The sequence below is a fragment of the Prionailurus bengalensis genome, chromosome C1 (genome assembly GCF_016509475.1).
Source record: "Prionailurus bengalensis isolate Pbe53 chromosome C1, Fcat_Pben_1.1_paternal_pri, whole genome shotgun sequence".
NCBI lineage: Eukaryota > Metazoa > Chordata > Mammalia > Carnivora > Felidae > Prionailurus > Prionailurus bengalensis.
Window position 1 is genome coordinate 126352655 of NC_057345.1, and position 24351 is coordinate 126377005.

The window sequence follows — 24351 nt, forward strand, 5'->3', positions numbered from 1 at the left end:
TGCATTCCAGGCAGGTAGGGGAATATGCCCTTGAGTGTGACTGTTGAGTGGTACCTCTGTTCCATGCACAGGTTTTTTTCCCTGTTGGGGATGCCTTGCTCTGTCATCCACATTTCATCTTTCAGGGTTCCTTCCAGGGCTTTCTTTTTTCAAAGAAGGCTTCCTTGATTCTCCTGGATAGGATGAGAGGCATTTCTTCTGTGTTCTTGTGATATCCTGCATATATCATGTACTCTTTCGTGCATACAAGTTCTGCTGTGCGTCCCGCGTCTAGAGGAGTACCCTGCACATAGTAGGTGCTCAATCACTTGTTGAAGTGAATGGACTTCACTTTTTATGTTCTAATGATCAATGGATGTGTCTGTCCCCTCATGACAGTGTGAGAGCAGGGCTTGTGCCTGTTCATTGTCACATACTCTATGCCTGACAAAGATACTCAGAAGTGTTTGAATGAAAGGCAGGGGAGAGCATTGGAGAGGCAAGGGAGAGTTTTCCCTGTATTATAGTCATCTGTATTAAGTCATGAGTGTATGCACAGAACCTACTCCTGTGGCTTTGTGGTCAGGTGTATCAGAATCCCCGAATGCTGTGGGGTAAGAACTCTAATATTCGTCCCACCCCAACCGCATCCCCACCCCTTGTTTTCCAAATGGGAATGTCTCTGCGTATGGAAAAGTGTTGATGAGAGTGTTGATCTCCCAGAGAAAATGCTTGACAGTGATGATGTTGATTAACTTGCTGATTGCCAATGCAGGAAAATAATCAGTAAAAAAGAAAAACTAAAAAAAAGGAGGAGGGAGGTAAAGAAAAAGTGGGTTATGTAAAGGCAATATTAATTATCATCCTTTAGAAGAAATGGTTGTCATTTTTGATATAATTACTGTGCAGCCCCATAAAGGCTCTGTGTGTGGCATGTCTTACTTTGTTTCTATATTTGTCTTATTTTGGTGTTGTGTCCCCAGTTCATTATAAAGGTGTTCTTTTTTCATTCCAGAAAAAGACAGTAAGTGATGGGGTAGAGCTTTCCTATATATTTGAGTCTTTCTTTCCCTAACCTGCTCAGATCTTTGGCATTCACTTACTTGCCAGTGAGTGCCAGTGGGTAGTGGGATGAAAAACTAAGGGAAAAACAAATTCTGTAGAAAAGCAGAGAGAGGTGACTTTTAATATTGAATGCATTCTTTGAAGATGCAGAGGCCCCTGCCCATATGTGTCCTGTCCTGTCGGTTGGATTGTTCCTGGTTCAGAAGAAGGGATTCCATGTTGCAGGATTTTCTCTGGTGTCCCGAGAGCCCACCGTGGTAGAGGCTCTGCTGCCTTCACAAGTTTGAGGACCCCTGGATTACAAACAAATATCAAAAGGACATTTCCTTTCCCAGGCCTGAGCTGGGAAGGCTCTGTTAGTCATGGTGAGCCTGTCTGCTGCGTCACTACCATTGTCCAGGGAAAAGTTGGCTTTGACCACCTTGAAAGTATCGAAGGCAGCTTTAGGGGTGAAATTTCAGGCAGCGGTGAGGTTTTCCTCCCCGTCTTTCTTCCCCTTCCCCAGTCTGTGATGAGATCCCCACTTTTCACTCAGGCCTGTGTTCCATTGAGGGGGTCTAGGACATACCCTCCCAGACCAGAACACCTGTCAGTCACTGATTCCTCACAGTAAGGTGTAGGGACAGATACATGTTTTCCCCAACAGCAGTTTTAAAGTACAAAGCATTGAGGTATATAAGCGGTGAGCTGAAATATCACCAGTCTTGTCTGTCTCCCCTACTAGACTTTAGGAAGCCCTCTGACCTAGGGCCTGTTGGGGCTTATCATGTTCCCAGGTCTGGGCCCACAGTCACCACATGGAAATAGCTCAGTGAGAGGTGGCTGAGTCTGTGCATGAAAGGTGGGCACTGGAGACATTTTCTGCCCACTTGGAAATTCTGTCTATCCATTTACTCATGGAAAGGATTTGAAATGTCTACTCCTTACTTCACATTATGGGTGAGTTTATCAACCGAGTGGCTCTTTGGGGTCTTTGTGTAAATGTTGGGCTGTCAAGTGGTTTTGTAGGGTGACCTTGTCCTCTTAGTATTGGAATCATAGGGTGATTGGAACAGCTGGCTCTGTGGAAGGGAAGACGTTGCCTTCTGGGTTTGCAGCCAATAAAAACTGATCCAAGAGTGGGTTGTCCCTGAACAGGTGGTGTGGACAGCTTGGATGCACAGGATTGAAGATCATGAGTTTGACCGCATCATCAAAGTCATTCATTCCTTCATTTGACATGTATTTATTGAGCTCCTACTTTGTACCTGGCTCTGTTTTAGGCAGTGGGGATGCAGAGGTGAACAAAAACAGAGGAAGTAGAGAAACTGGCGAGTCACCTGTCAGGTGGAAAGGTGGGAGAAGAAGAATCAAATAAGACAAGGGGTAGAGAGCGAGTGTTGGGTGCCGTGTTAGATGTTGTGGCCCAGGAGGCTGCTTCAGGGAGTGATGTTTGTGCAGACACCTGCATGGCAACAGAATCAGGCAGTGTCCTGGGTGAAAGGAGTTCCAGGTGGCGGACACAGTATGTATAGGTGCTTGAGGCAGGAACAGACTGGACCCATCATGGAGGCATGTGGGTAGAATGAAGGGAACAAGGTGCTAAGTCTAGAGGTGAGTAGGGATAGAACATGCAGAGCCTTGCTGGCCAAGGTACAGAGTTTGGGTTTCATTCTGTGATGTATATGTACAGAGTTTTGAGCCTGGGGGTCAGGGTGACCTGATCTGATTTGTATTTATAAAGGTCATTTGGCTTGTGTGGAAAACTGGCTGTAAGGGACAAGGGGCATAGAGCTCAGGTAGGAATGACAGTTGTCCAGTGTAAGGTGTTGGTGGCATAGACTCAGGAGGGGAGGGAGATGGTGACAAGGGGTTGGGTACCTCAGGTCAGAAGGATGTGACCCTTCTCTGTCTTTATCTCCCACTACCTTTCCCACGATTGATTTTACTGCAGCCATATACATCTTCTTGTACTTCCCCCACATCTATACTCATTCTGTGTCTCAGAAACATCACTTATCGGGGCACTTGGGTGGCTCAGTCGTTGAGCATCTGTCTTCTCCTCAGGTCATGATCTCATGGTTTGTGAATTTGAGACCCCATATCGGGCTCACTGCTGTCAGCACGGAGCCTGCTTTGGATCCTCTGTCCTCTTCTCTCTCTGCCCTTCCCCTTCTTGCTCTCTCAAAAATAAAAATAAAACTAAAAAAAAAACCCCAAAAAATGTCACTTGTCATAGCCTCGAATTCTACACATGTATGCACATACACATATGTGCTCGCACTCACTCATTGCTTCTTTGTGTCTCCTGCGGACATGTGAGTGCCATGGTGTCAGGCAGTACTTTTTGTCATATTTATTGTGGAGCCTGAGTGCCTTAGAATGCTGCCCAGCACATCGTAGATGCTCAAAATATTTACTGAAGGCGTGCATCAGGTGGAAGGACAACCAGCTGTGGTCTTTTCTGTATAATTTCTGCTTGAAAAATCAGCACCATGACTGCCCGAGGTTCTAATTGCAATGCTAAAGAAACCGAAAACATCAAAGTGTAATACCAATTTAATCAAAAAGGGGAGGCACACTGAAGAATTAAGTAATAGGGAAAAAAGAGGGGGGAGGGGGTTTGTTGATCATGGGAAGGTTCTGCCTATGGTAGGGGAAATAACCAAGGAGCAACTAACTTTGAATCTGTTCACCTACTGCAGTGAAATTTGCCAGTTTCATTTATATCTAGTACTGTCTAGCTGTTTGTTGTTGGAAAAGACTTTCGGGGGATATAATTAATCTCCCCCAGTGTTACCTGTGTTCTCAGTTAGTTTTCCTGAGCTACAGTTGAAGCTGGATAATTCTGTGACCAGAATGCACACATTGTACAAGGAGATCAGCTTGTGCCTGTCCTAAGGACAGAGAATGGGAGCAAGTGGGGGTAGAGAAGAGCGGTGACTTAGGGACCCTCAGAGGGGCGGGTGGCCAGCATTCATGAGTTTTCCACCAGGCTTGTGACTAGGGGTCAGCTTCTAGAGACAGAGGGACTTGTTTTGAATCCTGGCGCCTCTACCATGTGACTTTGAATAAGTTCCTCAACCTCTCTGTGCCTCAGCACCATCGTCTATAAAACAGGAGTAACAACAGCACAGACCCTCTGAGTTTACTATGAGGAGTGAGTGAGTTAATACATGTAGAAATTCTTAGAATTATGTCTGGGATAGCAGTTACTCGAAACATTTCAGTTTTTATTAAATGGGGGAAACTTTATGATCATTAATAGTTGGCATAAATTTTAGCGGTTAAAGGTTCTGTCATTTGAACCTGGGTATTGGATCCCTGTACAGCACCTGAGTCAACTGGAAATGTGTGTGTTTGTGTGTGTGTGTGTGTGTGTGTGTGTGTGCGCGCGCGCGCGCGCACGCGTGTGTGTGTGTGCAAGGTGGGGATAGACTCTGATACCAAATGATATACTGCAATAAATTTCTGATGCTAACCACCTGGAATTAGTGCAGATCCCATAAATTAAAAGGTACAGTCCCCAACAAGACAGCTTCTACTTCAGATGCCAGCTGCAGGTAGGGTCCCCAAACCACTAACGCTTCTAACCAGCTGGCTACTAATCTAGGAGTTCATGACTCCCTCAAGTTTGATAACTCACTAGAATGACTCACAGAACTCAGGGAAGCACTGCATTTAGGATTGCAGTTTTAATCTAAAGGATGTAAATCCAGGCCATCCAAATGAAGAGACACAAAGGGTGAGGTCTGAGAGGATTCCAAAGCCGAGCTTTCATGCCCTCTCCTTCTGGGGTTAGGGTCACCTTCCTGGCACATCAACATATTCATCAACCAGGAAGCCTCACTGAGCTTGGTGTCCAGAACTTTTATCGGGCTTTTTGTTGCATAGGCATGATTGAGTTCATCCACGTGGCCAATGATTTAATCAATCTGAGTCCCCTCTACTTCCCAAGATTGGGCAGGCTCAAGATCCAGCATTCTAATCGCATGGTTGGTCTTACTGATGATCAGCTTCCAGTCTGAGTCTTCTCATCTCTTAGCATAAACTCAGGTGTGATCCAAGGGGCTTGTCAATGACAGACACTTTTGTTACTCAGGAAATTCCAAGGAGTTATTATCCCTTTTAGGAACCAGGGACAAAGGCCAAATTCTTTATTGTACAATAGGGGATATTTGAGAGAGCAAGGCACAAGATGGTGGCCTGGGAAGGGAGCCCAGCTCTTTGCTTGTCTCTTTGTTAACTGCTCTAATGCAATGTCAGATTGGACTTCCTGTGTCAGGTTGGGCTGATGATGAGGTAGTAGTAACATATATTAGCTTTGATAGCTCTAGCTTTCCTTTCTTTGGAATGACTTTATTTAGTCTCATGGTGATGAAGTGGTCTTTTGGGATTTTAGAATGACCTTCTATTAAATAAGTCACTAAGACAGCTTTTTTTGAATTTGAGTCTTTAAAAAATAGAGCTTTGAAACTATTCGGTGGTGCTGTGTGAATAGAGGAAGCTGCTGACTGAGTTGTCTTTTTGAACCCCAGAGGTAGCCTTCTCAATAAGTTCACCCCAAATCTGATTGGACATGGGGTGCTAGCATTTGGATGGGCAGTCTTTCTGCATCAGATGTTCTAAACCACTGATGACCTCAGCTCTGTTGATCTATAGGCTTGTGATAAGACCTTTTCCTGGGGCTTCTTTGTTATTCTCAGTAGTCATTCCTGACGGCTCACCTGATTTTCCCATTTGTTCTTTGATTCCTGTAGCAAATGCGGTTTTTACAGTCTATTTGATTCTGTTTTTCCTTTGGTATTGCAAAGAAAATGTGAACTCACTTAATGTGAGCATCACAGTATAAGCTAGTCCCTGCAATTAAAGATTTAGTGTTTCCAGAGACCTTTTTTTTTTTACCTTTTATGAAGCATTTATACCATGCTCCCCAACTTCTGTTTGATAGCACTTTCCAGAAGGGCTTATGAGGATCTGATTAGGGCCCAAGTGGCTGAGGCACCCTAAATAGATACAAAACTCATAGGAGGCCCTTTGTTTCCAAATCCTGTTTTGTTTTTTTTTTTAATTTTTTTTTTAACGTTTATTTATTTTTGAGACAGAGAGAGACAGAGCATGAACGGGGGAGGGGCAGAGACAGAGGGAGACACAGAATCGGAAGCAGGCCCCAGGCTCTGAGCCATCAGCCCAGAGCCCGATGCGGGGCTCGAACTCACGGACCGCGAGATCGTGACCTGAGCTGAAGTCGGATGCTTAACCGACTAAGCCACCCAGGCGCCCCCTTGTTTTGTTTTTATTGTGGTAAAATATATATAATGTAAGTCATATAATCATTTTGTAGTTGTCAGTGGCATTAAATACATTCACCTTGCTGTGCAACCATCACTGCTACCATTCATCTCTTGAACTTCTTCATCTTCCCAGCTGAAACTCTGTACCCGTTAAACAGCTCCCTCTACTTCCCACTCCAACCCCTGGCAACCACTGTTCCTTTTCCTGTCTATGACTATGCCTATTCTAGGTATGTAACGTAACATAGAATCCTACAGTATTTGTCCTTTTGTGTCTGGCTTCTTTCACTTAGCATGTCTTCAGGGTCCATCCGTGTTGTAGCCTGTGTCACAGTTTTCTTCCTTTCAAGGCTGAATAATATTCCACTGCATATATATACCACATTTTGTTTATCCACTTATCTGTCACCGGACACTTGGATTTCTTTCATCTTTTGGTTATTGTGGATAATGCTGCTGTGAACATGAGTGTGCAAGTATCTGTTACGGTCTTTTCAGTTGTTTAGGATATGTACTTACAAGTGGAACTGCTGGATCCCAAATCCTTTTTTACACAAGAAAACAAGCCCATTCTCTTTTGTGTGATTAGTGTGAACAGGTATATTGTTACATGCCAAAGGAGTAAACCCAGGTGACTTTTTGGTGAGTGAGCCAATGAAAAGTTAATAGTCTACTTCCGATTTTGCTGGATCACAGGACGGTGTCCATCACTTAGAGGACTACCACACAAATAATCATGTTGAATATGTTGAATAAAGATTAGGGAGCGATTGGCACGCTACATTTTCATTGATCCCTCTACCATGTGTTAATGTTGTCCTTTTGTCTCATTCTTTTTGATAGTTGCCCGTGTGATTGCATGGTGTCATGGTTAAGAGTCTAGACTCTGGAACCATTGTTTGTGTGGGTACAGACTTCAACTCCAGTTTGCAGGTGGACACATTACCTCACCCTCCTGTGCCTCATTTTTGCCATTCATATGATGGAATTAATATACCTCAAACATGTAAAACCCATAAATAGTACCTGGCACATAATAAGTGCCTAGTAAATGTTGTTGTTGTGGTTTTTATTAGCAATAGTCATTTGCACCTATTTAGTTGGCAAATAATTTAATTGTCACCTATCTGATGGGCAAAAAATTGTCAAATTTAAGGGACAGTAGAATATAGATAATAGAAGCTTTGGTAAAAGCATATGGGATACGGGCATTCTTACACTTTATTTCTAAGGAGTGTAAATTGATATAAATTTTCTGAAAGAAAATGTGGGAATATTATGACATCAAAAGCCTAAAAATCTTGTTAGTTGACTTTGCAATTTCTTTACTCTAAGGAAATATCTGAAATTGTAAAGGTAGGACTGAAAATTTATTACTTTTTAATATAGAAGAATAAATGCCTAATACTGTGGGATTATTTAAGTAAAACATGTATGTGTAGCAGAGTACTATTTAGTTTTTAAATTGTGGTTGAAAAATATTATGGCAGTGTTTAAAATGTGTTAAGACATAAAAGCAGGCTATAAAAAAGCAAGTATAATAACGTGATACATATATACGTGTATGTACACACTGTGTGTGTGTGTGTGTGTGTGCGCGCAAGAGAGAGAGAGAGAAAGAGAGAGAGAGAGAGAGAGCGAAAGCGAGAGTGAGAGAGGAGGTGGAGGGGTGGAGAGGAAGTAAGAACTATCCCGGAATCTTACTAGTGATATCTGCAGGTGGTGGGATGATAAATGGTTTTTAAAATTTTTTTGTGATTTTCTGGTTTTTTGGCATTGAGTAAGTGTTATGTTTCCATTAGAGAAAAAGGCAGTAACTTCACTTGGGAAAAAGAAGGTTCTTGTTGGTTAAGTTGAGGTTCAAAGACAGCAAGCCCCAGAGGGAGAGCACTGCCAAGTGGGTTCCTGGCACCCAGCGATTGGCTGGCTTTGTGCCCAGGCTGTGCTGTCCTTGCCCCTCTGGCCCTTCTGCCCAACCAGACTCCTGAGTCTCGGCTTCAGCATGAGCAAACCATCCCCCTCACCAAGTCTTTTGGCTTCCGTGAATACAGAGCAATCTCTCCTTTACATGCCCAACGTCTTCGTGGTTTCTTAAAGAGTTTCTAGCGGAGACACTGTGGTGTTTGCTGGGATTCCTGAACGTTGGAAGGACGTTGTTTAATCAAGCACGATGAAAACTGGTTTTTGCGGGATCCCATTTTTGGATCTCATTTTCCAGTCTCGTTAAGTCTTCCTGGCATGCCTAATGCAGACACTTATGTCCTTGTAGTTTTGTGCATAAAAGGGTAAAAATAAACTTGCTTGCTGCTCAGCATTGATCCTGAGCAATATATCTTCTGCTGGACACGGGCGCCAGATGGTGTTGCACCTCCTACTGGTTTAATGAATAGGCATTTGCCGAGAACCTTGAATTGCTCTTGAATCGTTCTGTGCACCTTAAATGTGAAACTCTGCCAGTGGCAATTTGCATTTGTTTCTGTTTCTTTTTTTTTTTTTTTTTTTTTCTCCCCGTCTTGATTTTAGGAAGGAGAAAGAGGTGACATTGTCTCTCTGGAATGATTTCCTATGAGTTGAATTAGTTTTATTGCTGGTGTTGTATAGATAAGTCTTCCTAAATAAACATATGCTGTGCCAGCTTCTGGGAAAAGTAAATTTCTTCTCTGAGCATTCTGCAACGGAAGCTTTAACACATACTTGTACTTCTGCATTAGGTGGAACAGGATGCATTAGGTGTGCATGAAGGGGGCCAGAAAAAGTGGTGCTTGTGGCTGTAATATCACCTCTGTTAGGATGCCCCACCTGCTTTTGGGATCATTCATTCTCAATAAAACCTTGGGCAGTGACAAGGAGGCAAGTGGTAGAATATGACCTCTTGAGTCTACCCAGTAGTTGGTCAGCAGCTTGAACGAAGATGAGGTGTCTTGCAGTAATAAAAAACGTTTGAATCAGTCTAGTCTTTGGCTCACAAAGTTGTAAAATAACAATGGGGAGGATGTTTAGAATTAAGAGTTTTGGTCTTCCCAACATGAATTCATTTCCTGCTCCTGGAGGTGTAGACTCCTCAGACTACATATGGAATTACGGTTTTGCTCCATTCATTGAAGTGGGTTCTGAAATCCTGCCTCTTTCCCCCGCCTTTCTAGAATCTTCGTCAATATGGCCCTCATTTTCTGTACTGGTTAAGGCCCTGGTGAAATACCTTCTGTGAGTGTTTGTATCTCTCCTTATAATTGGTATTTTGTGGTTCTCAGGGTCCATGCTGCCCTAGGAAGCCAGTACAGAGCTGAAGTTGAGGGCTGTTGTGTACTGATGTACAGGAGTCTCTTCTCCGTGGTCTGTGTGAGTTGCCCAGGCTCTTTAGGTCCAGCAGTATTTTATTAGTGGCTGTGGCTGTGGCGGTCAAGTGTCCATTTTACTTCCATGGTCTTTGATCTCCCCAGAACACAGTTGCCATTGGTGGTGTGCTGAATGGAGTCTGTCAACCTCCAGGACTTTGGAATATTCCTGTCCACATTTGGGATTTGTTCAGGTTCCCAAACCAGTGGTTCATTCCTCACCCGCCCAAGAAGGTACTTGGTTCTCAATTAGCAGGTATTGTATTTCATTCGAATTCGTTTTTGAACTTGACTTAGAAAAAATTTTCAAGTATGAATTTCCTTTTTTGGAGAATGATTTATCTTTTCAAACGTTCTGAAAGAGTCTTTTGATTTCAGTCTGGGTCTTGTGTGTAACAGTTGTTACTTTTTAATTCACTTAAGTTAGAGTATAATTTTCTAGGAGCTACCCTAGAAATTAGAGGGAAGAAAGATCCAAACGTTTTAATCATGGAGTCAGAAATGTCCCGTAATACCCTGTTTTTATCTCCAGTATTGGCCATAGCATGTGGTTTTGTAATTCATGTAGGCTCTTTTCCCCTTCACTTACTGTGAGCTCCTTGTGGAATGCATTTGCTTTGGTCTCCTTGATCTTTGAATTCTTAGTACCTGCTGCATTAAGTGAATCCCATTGTAAGGTTGCCCTTTTAAATGTCTGTAATCTTTATTGCTGGGATGTGTGTGTGGACCTGCCTGTGTTTTGGAAAGATCTTCATAATGGGCTCTGTGATCACCTTTAGCAGAATTGGTTTTGTTTGTGAAGATGGTATTGTGGGAGCCTATTAATCAGTGCTGTGCCTGAGAAGATCCCGGGTTAGATCTGTGAGCACCTGGGGTTGGGGGGTGTGGTCTAGGCTTTGCTGTGTTTACCACTGGTGTGTGTTCTCCAGCAAGTCACTTAATATACCTGGGCATCTAAAACAAGTGATCTTGAAAGTTAAGAGCCACTTTTAAATGCTATGATTTTAAGAGTTAAGGAAGATGTGTTTTACTTTTGGGAATTCCAGGGTAAAAGGTTAAGATGATCCTCGCAGAATAAAAAATAACTTTATCCCAGTTTATCATTTGAGGTAGCTCCTCTTAGGCCTCTGTTTAGTACCCTCGACATGGTATTTTTTAATAGTTGAATTTTCTCAGTGGCTGTATTGTTTTCTAACCTTTGTTGGAAATTTGTTTAGTCCCTCTGCCAAGCTATATGCAAATAACAGAAGTGGAAAATTTCTGAGCCTAGACTTGGTCCAGACAGACTTCCCTGTGCTTGGAAATTAGGACCTATGACCCATCCTTAATGTTTGAAATAATAGTTTCTTTTCTTTTCTTTGAAAAGATTTTAGGCTGTTGCTCAGGTACTAGCATGGGATGTATGTAAGATTTTTGTTTCCCAGATCTTAGTGTTAAAAAAATGGATATATCTAAGAAAGCTTCTTAAAACAGTGTTTGATGTATATATAAGTGTTTTCTTTTTGATTCAATGTAGGATTTATTTTCAAAGCAAAATGATAACAAAATGACAGCTCAGATTTCGTAGTGTGCTAGCAAATTGTTTTTCTGTTAGATGTAAAATTGCTTTTCCATTAAGTGCAGCTTCTAATAAATAATAGTTGATGCTCATAAGTCTCATGGATCTTTAGCTCCATGTTTATCCTTAAAGGCTGTGTTTTCTAAACAGACTAAGGTGTAATAGTTTCTGGGGGATACTTGTATTTATTGGATTTGCAAGATTTCCTTAAGTCATAAGCTGTGCCTTTGAATTTTCAAAATTCCTCTCCAGATAACACAGTTAATTCAACAGTTTCATTCATTAGTTGACTGAACATTGATGGTGTTCCTGCTCTCCCAGGTACTGGCATGTAGTGGTGGAGGTCGGGGGGTGTGGTCAAGGATATAAGGATGAATAAGTAGTTCCTACCATCGAGAACCTAGCAGACTCAAGGGTTAACAGGAAAATACCCCACAGTATACTTCAGTACACTTTTTAAAAGTCCTCTAAGCCCTTAGGAGTTGGGACATATTTACATTTTAACTTGGCTGTGATGTTGAGGAATTTTCTAGGTCAGGAAGGGCCTTCTAGGCAGAGCGAACAGCATTAGCATTGGCAAAGCCATGCTAGACTTTTTCCAGAAATTGTGAATAATTTACATGGTAATTATTGGAAGAAAATTCACTTCAAAAGGTAGATGGAGGCATTCATTGGCCAAAAGAGGAAAGCTTGTATTTTCAGGTGGGTCTAACACTTAAAATTTGAGATTTTGGATTTTAGAGAGGTTTTGAGGTCTCCTGATTAACTTGCTATCCTTTGGAGTCAAGGACGATAGTGTCCGCCATATTGTTAGGTGAAGGAGGAAGAAGTGAGTATGGAGGGACCGTTTCTTGGTATCAGGTATTCTTACCATATTCCCTGTAGAAACGAAAGCCCTTTTATAGGATTCTTGTGTAGCTGCTTTAACAGAAACCCAAGACAGCAGTGACTTATACAAGATACAGTTACACTAAAGTCACCTAGGGTGGCATTCTAGTGTCCTGCTGAAGTCTCCGGCCCAGGCTTCTTCTATCAGGTTGCTGTCCTGTCTCCAGTACTGCTCTTTGTATGGCCCAGGATAAGGGAGGAGAAAGGATGGGTAGACAGGAGAAGGGGGGGAATATGACCCAGAAGTCGCACATATTTCCTTTACCCCTATTACACTGGGCAGAATTTGATCTTGTTGCCACCCACTGCAGGAGATACTTGTGCTCTGCTCACTTTGTGATTCTATAGAAGAAGGAGAATTTGGGGGAATGGTAGCTGTCTAACACAGCTCTTTTTGAACCTTGTTATCCACAGCCGAATCTGTTGGTAACTAGAAATAAAAGGTTCTTTAAACCCTGAGTAACCAAGAAGGGTAGCCATAGCCTAGTTTCTTGGAGTTCCTTGTATTAAAGAACGAAATAGATTTTATTATCTCTCCCTCTTCAGACTCACTGAGTCTGTTAGACATCGTCAAGCAACCCTCCATGAGCTTCACCATCCTGGGCCATGCAAATGCAGTGCTGGGCATGCATATTTCTTGCTCTCAACGTCTGAAGATTTCCAGCTTTCTGATGCAGCATTCTGCAGACCTGTCAAGCAACTGGTAGCAGTGTCTAGGAAGTTTACTGGAGGATGTCTTTTGCTCTTGAGTCCAACTGGACGTGAGACATGGCTGTCTTGGGCCATCTGGACTCCCTCCAAGGTGGCTGAGATCTTTGGGGGCATTTGGGTGGAAAGCAGCCTGTGAACCTGAGTTCTGTTAGTGTGGGTGGACACAGTCAACCCACTCTTGGCATACTTCTTAAAGCAGCTGCTCACAAACCTGTCTCATGATCAAATCACCTGGAGGAGGGGCGGGTTAAATTTGTGGCTTCCTGTCATCCACCATAGCCAACCAATTAAGCAGGTTCTCAGGGGTGTACAGGAATCAGTAACATCCTCTGCCATGTGGGTTTGGTGGTGGGCCAGATTTGCCGGCCACTGCTTTGTTGTAACCTTTCTCTTACTACTTGAAACTCTTAGTAACTGTATATATCACATTTTCCCTCCCACTGAAGAGTGTATATTACAGCTCAACTTGTGTTAGGCACTGGGCTGTTTCTGACCCTCAGTAAGTATGAAAGAGACAAAAGTTGATTTTCGGAATGAATGGTATTTGTGTGTAGCTCCCTGTATTCTCATGGCATACTAAGTTGTCTTAAAACATTTTGGTTAACAGAAGGTAGAAATTAGCACACCAGGAAATGTTGCATGTGTATCATTTCAGAGAAATTAAATACTTATCATATCTTCCAAAATTGGTGATAGCTCTGAAAGTAAACATTAAATTCCATTCTGGAGTTTATCTGCGAAGCCAGTGTTTCTTCGGGAAATCTTTGCCACATCATTTGACTACATTCTTCGAGTACTGAATTCCCTTCCTTTCTGAACGGTGTGTCTGTGCCTCCCTTCCGTCACTGCTCACAGGAGGGCAGTATGTTTTCTGGTTTGCTCCGAGGACTCTGACGCTTATGTATCCTGTAAGACAGAATCTCCTAGGATGGGGCTGGGGAGTCTTGCTGCCAGTCAGGCAAAGTGGTAAAAGCTTTGGGACCAGCTGTTGATTGAAAGCCACTTTCTTTTTTGTGCCACCTGTGGACCGTCAGGCTGTTCTCTTCTGGAAGCTGGCTTTTCAGGGCTGGTTGCTGGCTGCAGCTGTATTTCGTGTGCTTGCTCCATTTTTTTTTCTAAAAGCAGTAGCCAGTACCTCATTCTTCCATTCACTCTGTGGGGATGGAGCATTAAATCTCTGTTTAGAAAAACATAATGATTTTTACCCTGTTCTGCATGCTGGTCCAACAACTCACAAATCACATTGTGTGATTTTTTTTTTTTTTTTTTTTTTTTTGTAACTGATCATTCAAATACTCATCCTGTGGTTTTGTTCCTCTCCCCAGTCAGGATTTTCTTTTGAGGGCTGACCTGGATTCCTTTGCCTTCCCCCCACCCCCCCTCGTTATTAGAACCTTTAACTTTGGGGAAGGTTACCCAGAAATCCTTCCCTTGGGAAATGTCTCTGCATAATGGTTAGTATCCATTGTTGCTCATCAATGTTGGTGAGTGAGGGAAGCAGGTATTAATTGGGTACCGACTGGGTCTCTGTATGTGGAGGTAGAGCATATGGCAGTATTGAACATTGTCCTTGCTCGCAAAGGACTTCAGTGGCCTGACAAAAATAGCACCCCCTACACAAGGTCTTAAAGTCATTGACTGAAAGTATGTTGTGGAATACTTGAGGATTTATTTTCTGTCTCAGGTCCATGCCTTTGAGATTAAGAATTGGTTACGTAGTCCTGTGCAGACAGCAGTGTCTTTTGTTTGGACAGTCAGGACTATTTTACCTGGCCCTCCTGCTCCACAATAAGGGCTGAGGAAGTCACAAGTTTGGGGAAGTATTCCAGAAATATGTGGATGACTGACCTTGGTAAGGGCATTACTAATAGTCAGACTTGAAGGGTGTTAACAGTTTTTGTGCCAAGGGAGTGGAGCCTTTGGCCTGAATGCTCCAGACGGGGCTGCTTGGAAGTCCTTTGATGACATCGTCCTTTGTGAGTTCTTCTGGAAACTTCTCTGATACCTGAAGTGATGCTGCGTTGGCAGAGAGGGGCACAATTGTTCTTCTGGACCATGGCAGGTGTTGGCAGTTACTCTGGTCTCTCTCTCTCTTTTTTTTCCACTATTTAGATGCTCTGTCCTTCACCTTCACACTCTGTACTTCTGTCCTTAAATGTAATTTGGTTCAGGTCAAGTGTCCTTCAAGATGTCACCTCTGATAGCTATTAGCTCTTCTCCATTCATTCACTCACTCACTTAAGGAATAGTTGATCATACTGTGCACGAGGCCCTGTTCTCAACACCAAGGATGCCATGGTGAACAAAACAGATGAGTTCTCTGTTCTCGTGGAGCTTATATTCTGGTATGCAAAGTAAACAGGGTAGTTTCAGATAAATATCCACCTGCGAAGGAAAGAGAAAGTTAAAGAGGAATAGGCATTTCATACAATGGTCAGGGAAAACCTGATCCCCAACACTGGAATTACGAGTCCAAGAGGAGTCAGCGTGGAAGGGACTTGCCGTCAGAGGAGAAAACATGCACAGAGACCTTGTGAGGTGGGAGCGAAGTGCCGCTTTGTGTCGGGGGTAAGAGAGTAGGATGGAGTGAGGTTGGTGAGGTAGCAGAAGGCCAGTGGCCAGAGGAAGGAATTTTGAATTTCCCTCAGGGACAGTGGGAAGTCCACAGAACAAAGAGGACAGCCCTAGGGAAGCCGTGTACGTGGCCTCACGTCTCCGTCAGTGCCAGTGTTCTTGGTTAGCTGCTTGTGTGTGGACATTGGAGACCCACGGGCCGGTTACAAATTCTGTTTCCTCCCTGGAAGTGACATGGCCTGCCATCATCACTGCCTTAATAGATAGATCCCACACAATCAAGGCCTTGATCTGCCACAGCAGAAGCTGTACTTTGTGGTCATCTTGACTAGCAGAGGTGCTGCGGAAGGAAAGTTTGGGCCACTCTGCCTGCCTGCCTATCCCCATGTTGCTGTGCTCCTTCTTAACTCCCACTGGTGTGGTGACAGGAAAGGGAAGGTGAATTAAGGATGTCTAGGACCAGTCACTGTTCCCCACATTCCCAGGGCTGTGGCTCTCTTTGTGTGTTCTCCTCTTCCTTTTCCTTCCCCATTTGGGGCTCTGCCTAGTTTTCATCTCCTCCTCTATGTTTCCTATATAATATTATCAGGGCTCATAAAGACTGAAAGGGCTATATAGCATAATAAAACACACGTCCATGGACTTTCAAGTTACAACACTGCCTGGGTTTTATATAATCTACTTTGGATTTTGAATACAGATGGAAAGAAAAATGGATTTACCCTTCAATTTGTGTGTGTGTGTGTGGGGTGCTTATTTACCTGTGGTATTTATTTGTTCAACTGCCTTTATTAAAGGCCCTCTTTGTGTTTGCTCTTACTCTTGGTGCCGTTTCCCAAATGGGTATGGGCATGGCCTGATGCAGGTTGACCTGTGAACCAACTGGTGGAATCAAGTGTTAAGTGATAGTATAAAGGTGGGGTCTGTGGGAGCACCAAAGAGGTGCTCTTTGGTCTGCTGTCTTTGAACTGGTAGAATTGGGAGGTGGGATGTTAGAATCCACTCTTAGGCTTTGGCCATAGTAAGTAAATTGTTTTTGCCCTGCCCTGTGTATTAATGAGCTTCTTTGCTTTCATATTTTCTCTCTGGGAACCAGTGAGTAGGAGAAAAAGATGGGATGATGGGGAGGGTTGGAGGAGAGTACGCAGCCACATGCCCCTTCAAAGCCCCGGGAGGCCCCTCGGAAAAGAAGCCATTGTCTTCTGCCACACCCAGTCAACCTATGACAGCTCAGAGTCAGGGTGGAACAGTTTTTATGATTTGTCTTCGGATCCTTTTCTCCTTTTGCCTTCAGGGTGACCTGTGCCTGTCAGATCCCCGGAGGCATGTGTTATTGTCGAGTGAGGTAACAGCTGCACAATGCAAATGAGAAAACTGAATGGTAGTTTGAGGTGGCCTTGGTGGCCGCCAGGCGCCAGCATCTTTATCTGCTTGACACATGGCTCAGGAGTCCACGTTCCCCATGCCAAGTGCCTGCTGCTTTTTCTTTTTTTATTGTTATTAATATGAGAACAGCAACTACCCATCCCTCCAGAAGCTGCTGATGAACACTCAGGCTTAAACTGCTCCAGGCTAATATGTAGTTTGCTGTTTGTAATACAAGCTGTCAGCATTGGGTATGGTTGTTAAACTATTTTCCTTTCTATGATTATTAATATAATAGTTGAGTGATACTAATGAATACATGCAAATAGTTTTATAACATTATTATTATTATTACTGAACAGCCTTGAACCCACCTAATCTAAGACCTGGGACTTGCCAGTAACCCACATCTGTGTGTTCCTGTTCTCTCCCAACCCCTGCCTTCTGCCCCAGCAACTGCTGATGAGAATTTGAAGTTGATTGTGCTCTTGCCCAGCCTGTCCACCCTGTGGCTGGCCCAGGGTCTGTACCCTGATAGGAGTGCAGCTGTGGGTGTCCGCCTCTTGCTGCCAGCCTGTACGGCCGGCTCACTTTTTCTTTCTTTTTTTGTGAGTCGGTAGGTGGGGAGTGTCTTGGGACTTCCCCTGATAGTGAAATTAACAACAGCATCTCAAAGAATAGATTTGAGCCACGAACTTTTTTTTTTTTCACTTAAAAAAATTTGTTTCAGTTTATTTTGAGAGAGAGCATGAGCAGGGGAAGAGCAGAGAGGGAAGGGGAGAGAGAGAATCCCAAGCAGGCTCTGCACTATCAGTGTGGAGCCTAATGTGGAGCTCGAACCTGTGAACCATGAGATCATGGACCCCAGAACCCCCCAGAGTCAGACGCTCACCTGACTGAGCCACCCAGGTGTCCCGAGCCAGGACCTTTTAAAATCCTTAATCCTGTAAGGCCCATTGTTTGCTTTTACAACAGTTACTTTGTAATGCTCTCTGTGCCATCCCAAATGCAGGTGATAAATAATATAACCTACTAGCATGCACAATTAAAAACACCAGTGCAAGTTCCTGACTAATATAAAAGAGAAATGAAAGTAATGTGTAATCGTATAGGTAGTTCTTTATCTAAATGCTTGCCCCTCCCATACCCTGCTACACTGAGAAGACGAAAGGAGGTAGTCAGATCCCGGTACTTACTGGTAAAATCACCTATAAATGTAACAACTCTGAATATGGGGTCAATTTGGTGACTCATATTCCAGAAGTGTCATTGCCATCAGTGATGCAATTTATTTTAATGGTTAATAGCTTGGGGTAAACTTCAGAACAAATAAAGTATATTCTTGGCTCACTGTACATGATAGTTGCATTCTGGGAAAATTGAAATTATGTTAAAACTGTGCAAAAAAGTAGTTTGTCCCCATACATGCACCTGTCTAGTAGGTCCTAATTTCCACAGCAGGTCAGAATCCCTGGCACTGCTTCTCATTATAATGCAGATGCCTGGGCTCTACCCCTGGTGATTGTGCAGCAATGGGCTGGGACTCTGGAATCCGCATTTTTAGGGAGCATCCTAGGTCATTCCTGTGTAGTTACTGGGTCCAGGGACACGATTTGACACACTATGTGAAACCGTCAGTCTTGACTCACCTTGAGTGCTCTCTGAGAGATGTTCTAGGGAAAGGGGCTACTGAGGGCTTAATATTTGTTAGGAACAGTTGTCTTCTGGGGTGCCTGGGTGGCTTAGTCGTTTAAGTGTCCGACTTGGGCTCAGGTCTGATCTCACCATTCTTGAGTTCAAGCCCCGTGTTGGGCTCTGTGCTGACAGCTCAGAGCCTGGAGCCTGCTTCAGATTCTGTGTCTCCCTTTCTTTCTGACCCTCCCCACTCGCACTCTGTGTCTCTCTCTCAAAAATAAATAAACGTTGGGGCGCCTGGGTGGCGCAGTCGGTTAAGCGTCCGACTTCAGCCAGGTCACGATCTCGCGGTCCGTGAGTTCGAGCCCCGCGTCAGGCTCTGGGCTGGTGGCTCAGAGCCTGGAGCCTGTTTCCGATTCTGTGTCTCCCTCTCTCTCTGCCCCTCCCCCGTTCATGCTCTGTCTCTCTGTCCCAAAAATAAATAAACGTTGAAAAAAAAAAAAAATTAAAAAAAAAAAATAAATAAATAAACGTTAAAAAAAAAAAAAAAGAACAGTTGTCTTCCAAGTAAGCCTTGGGTCAGTCATAGGAGGAATGATCAGAATTTTGGTGATTCCTGTAAAGTACATTTCTAGCTCCATGATTCTTGCATTTAAAAAATCCATTTCTTCTTTTTTTTAAATGTTTGTTCATTTTTTGAGGGGGGGGAGGGGCAGAGAGGGATGCATAGAATCTGAAGCAGGCTCCAGGCTCTGAGCTGTTAGCACAGAACCCGACGTGGGGCTTGAACTCATGAACGGTGAGATCATGACCTGAGCCAAAGTCACACGCTTAACCAGCTGAGTCCCCCAGGCGCCCCTATAGTCTGATTTTAGAAGAACAAAAGCATTTTCGTGGGCCTGTGAAAGTGTCATGGGCCCTAGGTACTGTGCGTGCTAAGCTCTGCGGGTGACCGGGCCTTGTACCTTTCTGAACATTGATTTCTGCACCTGAAGAAATGAGACAGTAGTTACTGGTATGTTGTAAGCATTACATAGTATGTGAGCACAACCTCCAACATAGCTACTACCTGGCACAAATGGGAGGGTTGTACAAGGGCCAAGAGGAAGCATTGTATGTAAGAACGAGCTTTTGTACAGGCACTTATAAAAGGATCAAACTTGTCCTTTCACTGCTTAATTTTTCTTAATCATGTTTGCATGGAGATCCTTTTCCTTATCTTCCTTCTCATTCACGCCAATATTCATTGCATGTATCCTCGTGATTCCCACCATCTGTTAGGTTTGACACCCCTCCCACCCCTTTGAGAGGATCCTGCGGTCACGTACAAATCTTTTAAGGGAGAGTGAACCAAAATGCATTTGCTCTTACTACTGGTGGGAGTGTTTTTCATCCCGGTACTAGAAATTCTAATTTCCGCCTGAACACACTTGTGCTGTACCGTGTCTCCTCCTTCCCAGGCTGCTGACGTGAGCTCTTGGGAAGGTGAATTGAGAGACTCGAAAGAAAACTTGAGTGTTTGCAAGTGGTGTGGTGCCCTGGGGTTGAGAACCTGGGCAAGCCAGAACTCTGTGAAGGAACAGAAACAATACAAAATGGAACATTAGGGAGCCAGCTGGCTGGTGGAAAGGAGAGAACAGGGCACACGCGGGGCAGAGAAGCCAAAAGAGGGAGTCAGGATGAAGGGCATGACCCCAGGATGGAGAGCTTGGTGCCTTCTTGTAGTAGCCCAGGAAATCATTCTTCCTTAAAACCAAAGACACGGACTAAAACAGTACCTTTTAAGCTAATCTGATAGTGCCCTTGGGTCGTAAATCCACTCAGCAGCTCATGAGCAAGTATTTATTGAGCTCTCGACAGGTGCCAGGCGCTGGGGATACTGTGGCACAAAGGGATCTGCCCTCAATGAGTGTGTATTGTACTGGAAGGAAATCACACCCTGCATCAGTAAACTAAGACCATTTCAGGTATCCCTGTGTGTTCTGAAGGTGGCAGGGTAGGGCAGTATGAAAGCATGTGACTGAGGGGTTGCTCTCACTAGGCTAGAGTGAAACACGTTTGAGACCAGGCTTTAGGGAGGGAAGAGGACAGTAGTGCCTAGATCTGGAGGAAGGGTATCCATGGCAGAAGGGGAAGCAAGTTCAAAGGTCCTGAATCGGGAACAAGCCTCAGCATGTTCCAGGAGATGACAGGTGGGCAGTGCTTGTGCCTGCTGGTAAACAGGGAAAGGAAGGAGAGATTGAGGGCTAGTCCGTGGCCAGACCACATACATCGTGGCCCAGTGTGGACTTTGAGTGTGTCTGGAAGCCCCTGGATAGTTCACACTTGGGAGTGACCTCTGATTTATACTTGAGAATGGTGACCACCTGCTGTGTGCAGAGTGAAGGCTGGTGGGTGGGACCTGTTGCTGTGACCTGGGTGGGTGGTGAGGTAGCTGGGATTGGGATTGAGGGGGTGCAGATGGTAGAAAACAATCAGATCTGGGGGAAATATTGGAGGCGAGCTGAAGGAATTACTGATGGAGTAAATATGAAAGGTGGGATGGAATGAGGAGGATGTGAGGGAGGATGGGGTTTTGTTTGAGCAGTGAGTATCATTTATTGAGCTGACGTGTGCCTCCGCATGAAATCAGCAGATCTGTTTGGGGCCGGCTGTGTTGAAGATGTTCCTAAATGTTCCAGTGGAGCCGATGAGCAGGCACTTGGATATTTGGCTCTGGTGCTCACCCATGTGAGGGGTCCAGGCTGGATAGATGAATTTGATGTCATGGGACAGGGTGCACACACTAGAGGAGAGAATAGAGCAGAGGTCTGAGGACAGAACCTGGGAGTGTCCCAACGTGATGAGTTCTGGGAAAGAAGTCAGCCAGGGAATTGCTGTAGTGTCCTGAGAGGGCAGATGAGTGAAAAGGAGCAGTTCTAAAAATAGAAATAACTACAGATGACAAAAAGCCAGCAGTATAATGTGCCCTGAGAAAGATTAGTGATTAATAGGTGCTTAAAGCGAGGATATTCTAGCCCTGGAATGCTCAAGAGCTACCTGAAGAGGCTCTTCCTAATTGAGGAATATGATCCTGTAGAGTGTTACATTGTCTTATATTTGTGGTAGGGATTATTGGCTTTCTGAGCAAAGCCCTTTGACATTTGTGGATGGGAGTATATTCATTATTATTAACAGGAATTCCCTGAAACGAATGTCAGTTCTTTTTTCCCCCTAAGCTTTGCTGTCTGAATTACCATAAAGTTTATTTAAGGAGCTTGTGATTGGTGAGAGGAAAGAGGGAAGGGTGATTTCTGAAACTTCTAATGGCCACTTCCTGCCAAATCTTGGCATTCTTTCACAGCGGATGGGGAAGAGGGATGTCATCTGTAGATACAAAGGGCCCCCAGGGTGCTGCTGGGAATAGTAGGGACGGGCTAACTCCCTCAACTCACCTGGGCCCTCTCTTGATCTGTAGCATATTTGGGAGAAAGGGGGGGTGTACTAGTCTCCTATTGCTGCTGTAAGAAATTACCATGCTTAACGGCTTGAAACAACACAAATTTATCTTAAGGTTTTAGAGGTCACAGGTCTGAAGTGGGTCTGTAATAGGCTGAACAATGCCTTCCAAAGATGTTAGGCTCCAACTGCTGGACCCTGTAAGGGTTCACTAGATGGAAAGAGGCTTTGCAGATATGAGTAAATGAAGCATCTTGAGATGGAGAGAGTATCCTGGATTATAGAGATGGACCCTGAATGGCATCACAACAGAGCAGCAGAGAGAGGAGGGCTGTAGAGACACAGAACAGGAGAAGTGTGGTCATGGAGGCAGAGATTACAATGACGGAATCACAAGCCAAGGAATGCTAGCAGCCATCAGAAGCTGGGAGAGCAGCGAATGTAATGTCCCCTCAGGCCTCTGGTGGGAGCATGGCCCTTCTGACACTTCATTTCAACCCACTAAAATAGATTTGGGACGTCTGAATTCTAGAACTGAGAAAGAAAAATTTCTGTTGTATTAAGACACTAAGTTTGTGGTAATGTGTTAACGGCAGCAGTGGGGAAACTAATACAGAGTCGCCCCGTGATCTTTTCTGGAGGCTCTAGCAGAGAAAGTTACCTAACCTTTTCAAGCTTGCACGGGCTGCCCCCTTCTTTACCCCGTGACCCCCTTTCATCTTCAAAGCCAGTCTTTCTTGACACTTTTTATTGATTGATGCTGAAATCTGGGTCAAACATTTGTTGACACTTTTTATTATTACTATATTTATTTATATGTATTTATTTTTTAAATGTTCATTTATTTTTGAGAGAGAGACAAAGTGTGAGCAGGGGAGGAACAGAGATAGAGGGGGAAACAGAATCCAAAGCAGGCTACATGCTCTGAGCTGTCAGCCCAGAGCCCGACACGGGGCTCAAACTCATGAGCCGAGAGATCATGACCTGAGCCGAAGTCAGAGGCTTAACTGACTGAGCCACCAGGTGCCCCTTGTTGACACTTTTTAGACATTGACTCTTGTGCTGCTTTCATCCACATGTCCCTTACAATTACATGGGACCCACCTGGATAATCCACTATAATCTTCTTAAGGTCATGTGCTTAGCAGCCTTCATTCTGTGTGCACTTGTAATTCTTCTTTGCCATGGAAGACCCTCCATTCACAGGTTCTGGAGTAAGGACAGGGACGTTTTGAGGGGCCATTATTTGACTTACCACAGGGTGGCAGGTATTCAACACTGGTATGTCAGGTGAAGAACTAGATCTTTCTGAGAAATCTAACTCACTCATCTGTGGTTACACGGCATGTTTTCTCCTCCTCCACCTGAGGCTGACACACTTTCACGTTTTGGCCTTCCAGATCAAGCTTTCTTAAGGCACAGGGCAAACCCCATGATGATCCTAACAGGACAAAAAAAAGATAGTTGCCTTCTGGAGACTCTAATCAATTGCTCCTGCCAAGCTCAAAAGTGATTTTAAGAGCCTAGCAATGAATGAGCTTGGAAGGCCCTGCCTTGCACAAGTGTCCCTGAGATGAGACACCAGGCTGAAATGATAGGTCTTGTTTGTGCTTTGCTCGGTACTGTCCCCTGCTGCTACCAAGCTGACCCCAGGAGGTCAGTGCCTGCAGTCTTGGCAGAATGGCTTTCCACAGCTCAGGGAAGCTGCCAGGAGAGGGATCCACTTTTACTCTATTGGCTTGTTACTTTGTGGTCAAAACTCAGTAAAGGTTCATGAATCTTAGCTGGACAGCAGCCATACCTTGTTTGAAGGTGAAAAGACCTTGTGTTCTATTTTTCAAAGATTTCCTATTTGTCACACTGTCTCCTAACCCCATCAGTTTTGTTGCTGTCATTCTAGTGAGGCCTGCCTGGGGAAGATAAGTGAAGGATCCCTAAGGACACAGCCAGTCAGCCCTTAGAACCAGTGGTTTCTGAATCTTGACTGATTTTTTTTTTTTAAGTAAACCATTATTTTCCAAACTTCAGCCACAGTTTTTATTATGTCTGTGTTACTCCTGTGTTAGTTCCTTAAAATACTTGTTTTCACATTTATTCTAAGTCATTTATTTTGTTTTATCTCATTCTCATTGACAGCCTATGCACACTTGGGGATTTGATGTGCTTGGGCATGCTAAAATAAATACTTCACTGTTAGAGTAGAGTGTATATATTGTGTGTACCACAGTTTAAATGTACCACACTCAGAAAAAAACTGTATTAGACCATGCTGACTTTCTCAGGAGTCCAGTGGCCAGGGAAGATAGTCTTTGATGACTGAGTCATCAGACAGACTTGTTTTAGCTTCAGCAGCTAAGCAGGTGGCAGCCTAGCCAGTTAGGAGCTTTTCAGGCAGAGTACCTGTCAAGCAGGGAGTGGACCTACCTTTATTCCCGGCAAGCAAAGGGGTGCAGCTTCTTGTTCTAGTATTTGCAGTATAAATAACACGCATATGTACATACATGAAAAACCTTTATCTCTATCTCATTTG

The 24351-nt window shown here is 44.0% G+C and overlaps 1 protein-coding gene across 2 annotated transcripts in view; it reads left to right on the forward strand.

Moving 5' to 3' along the window:
- MGAT5 (alpha-1,6-mannosylglycoprotein 6-beta-N-acetylglucosaminyltransferase) overlaps positions 1-24351 on the forward strand; it is a 341991-nt gene that overhangs the window by 61371 nt on the left and 256269 nt on the right. The window lies entirely within an intron of this gene.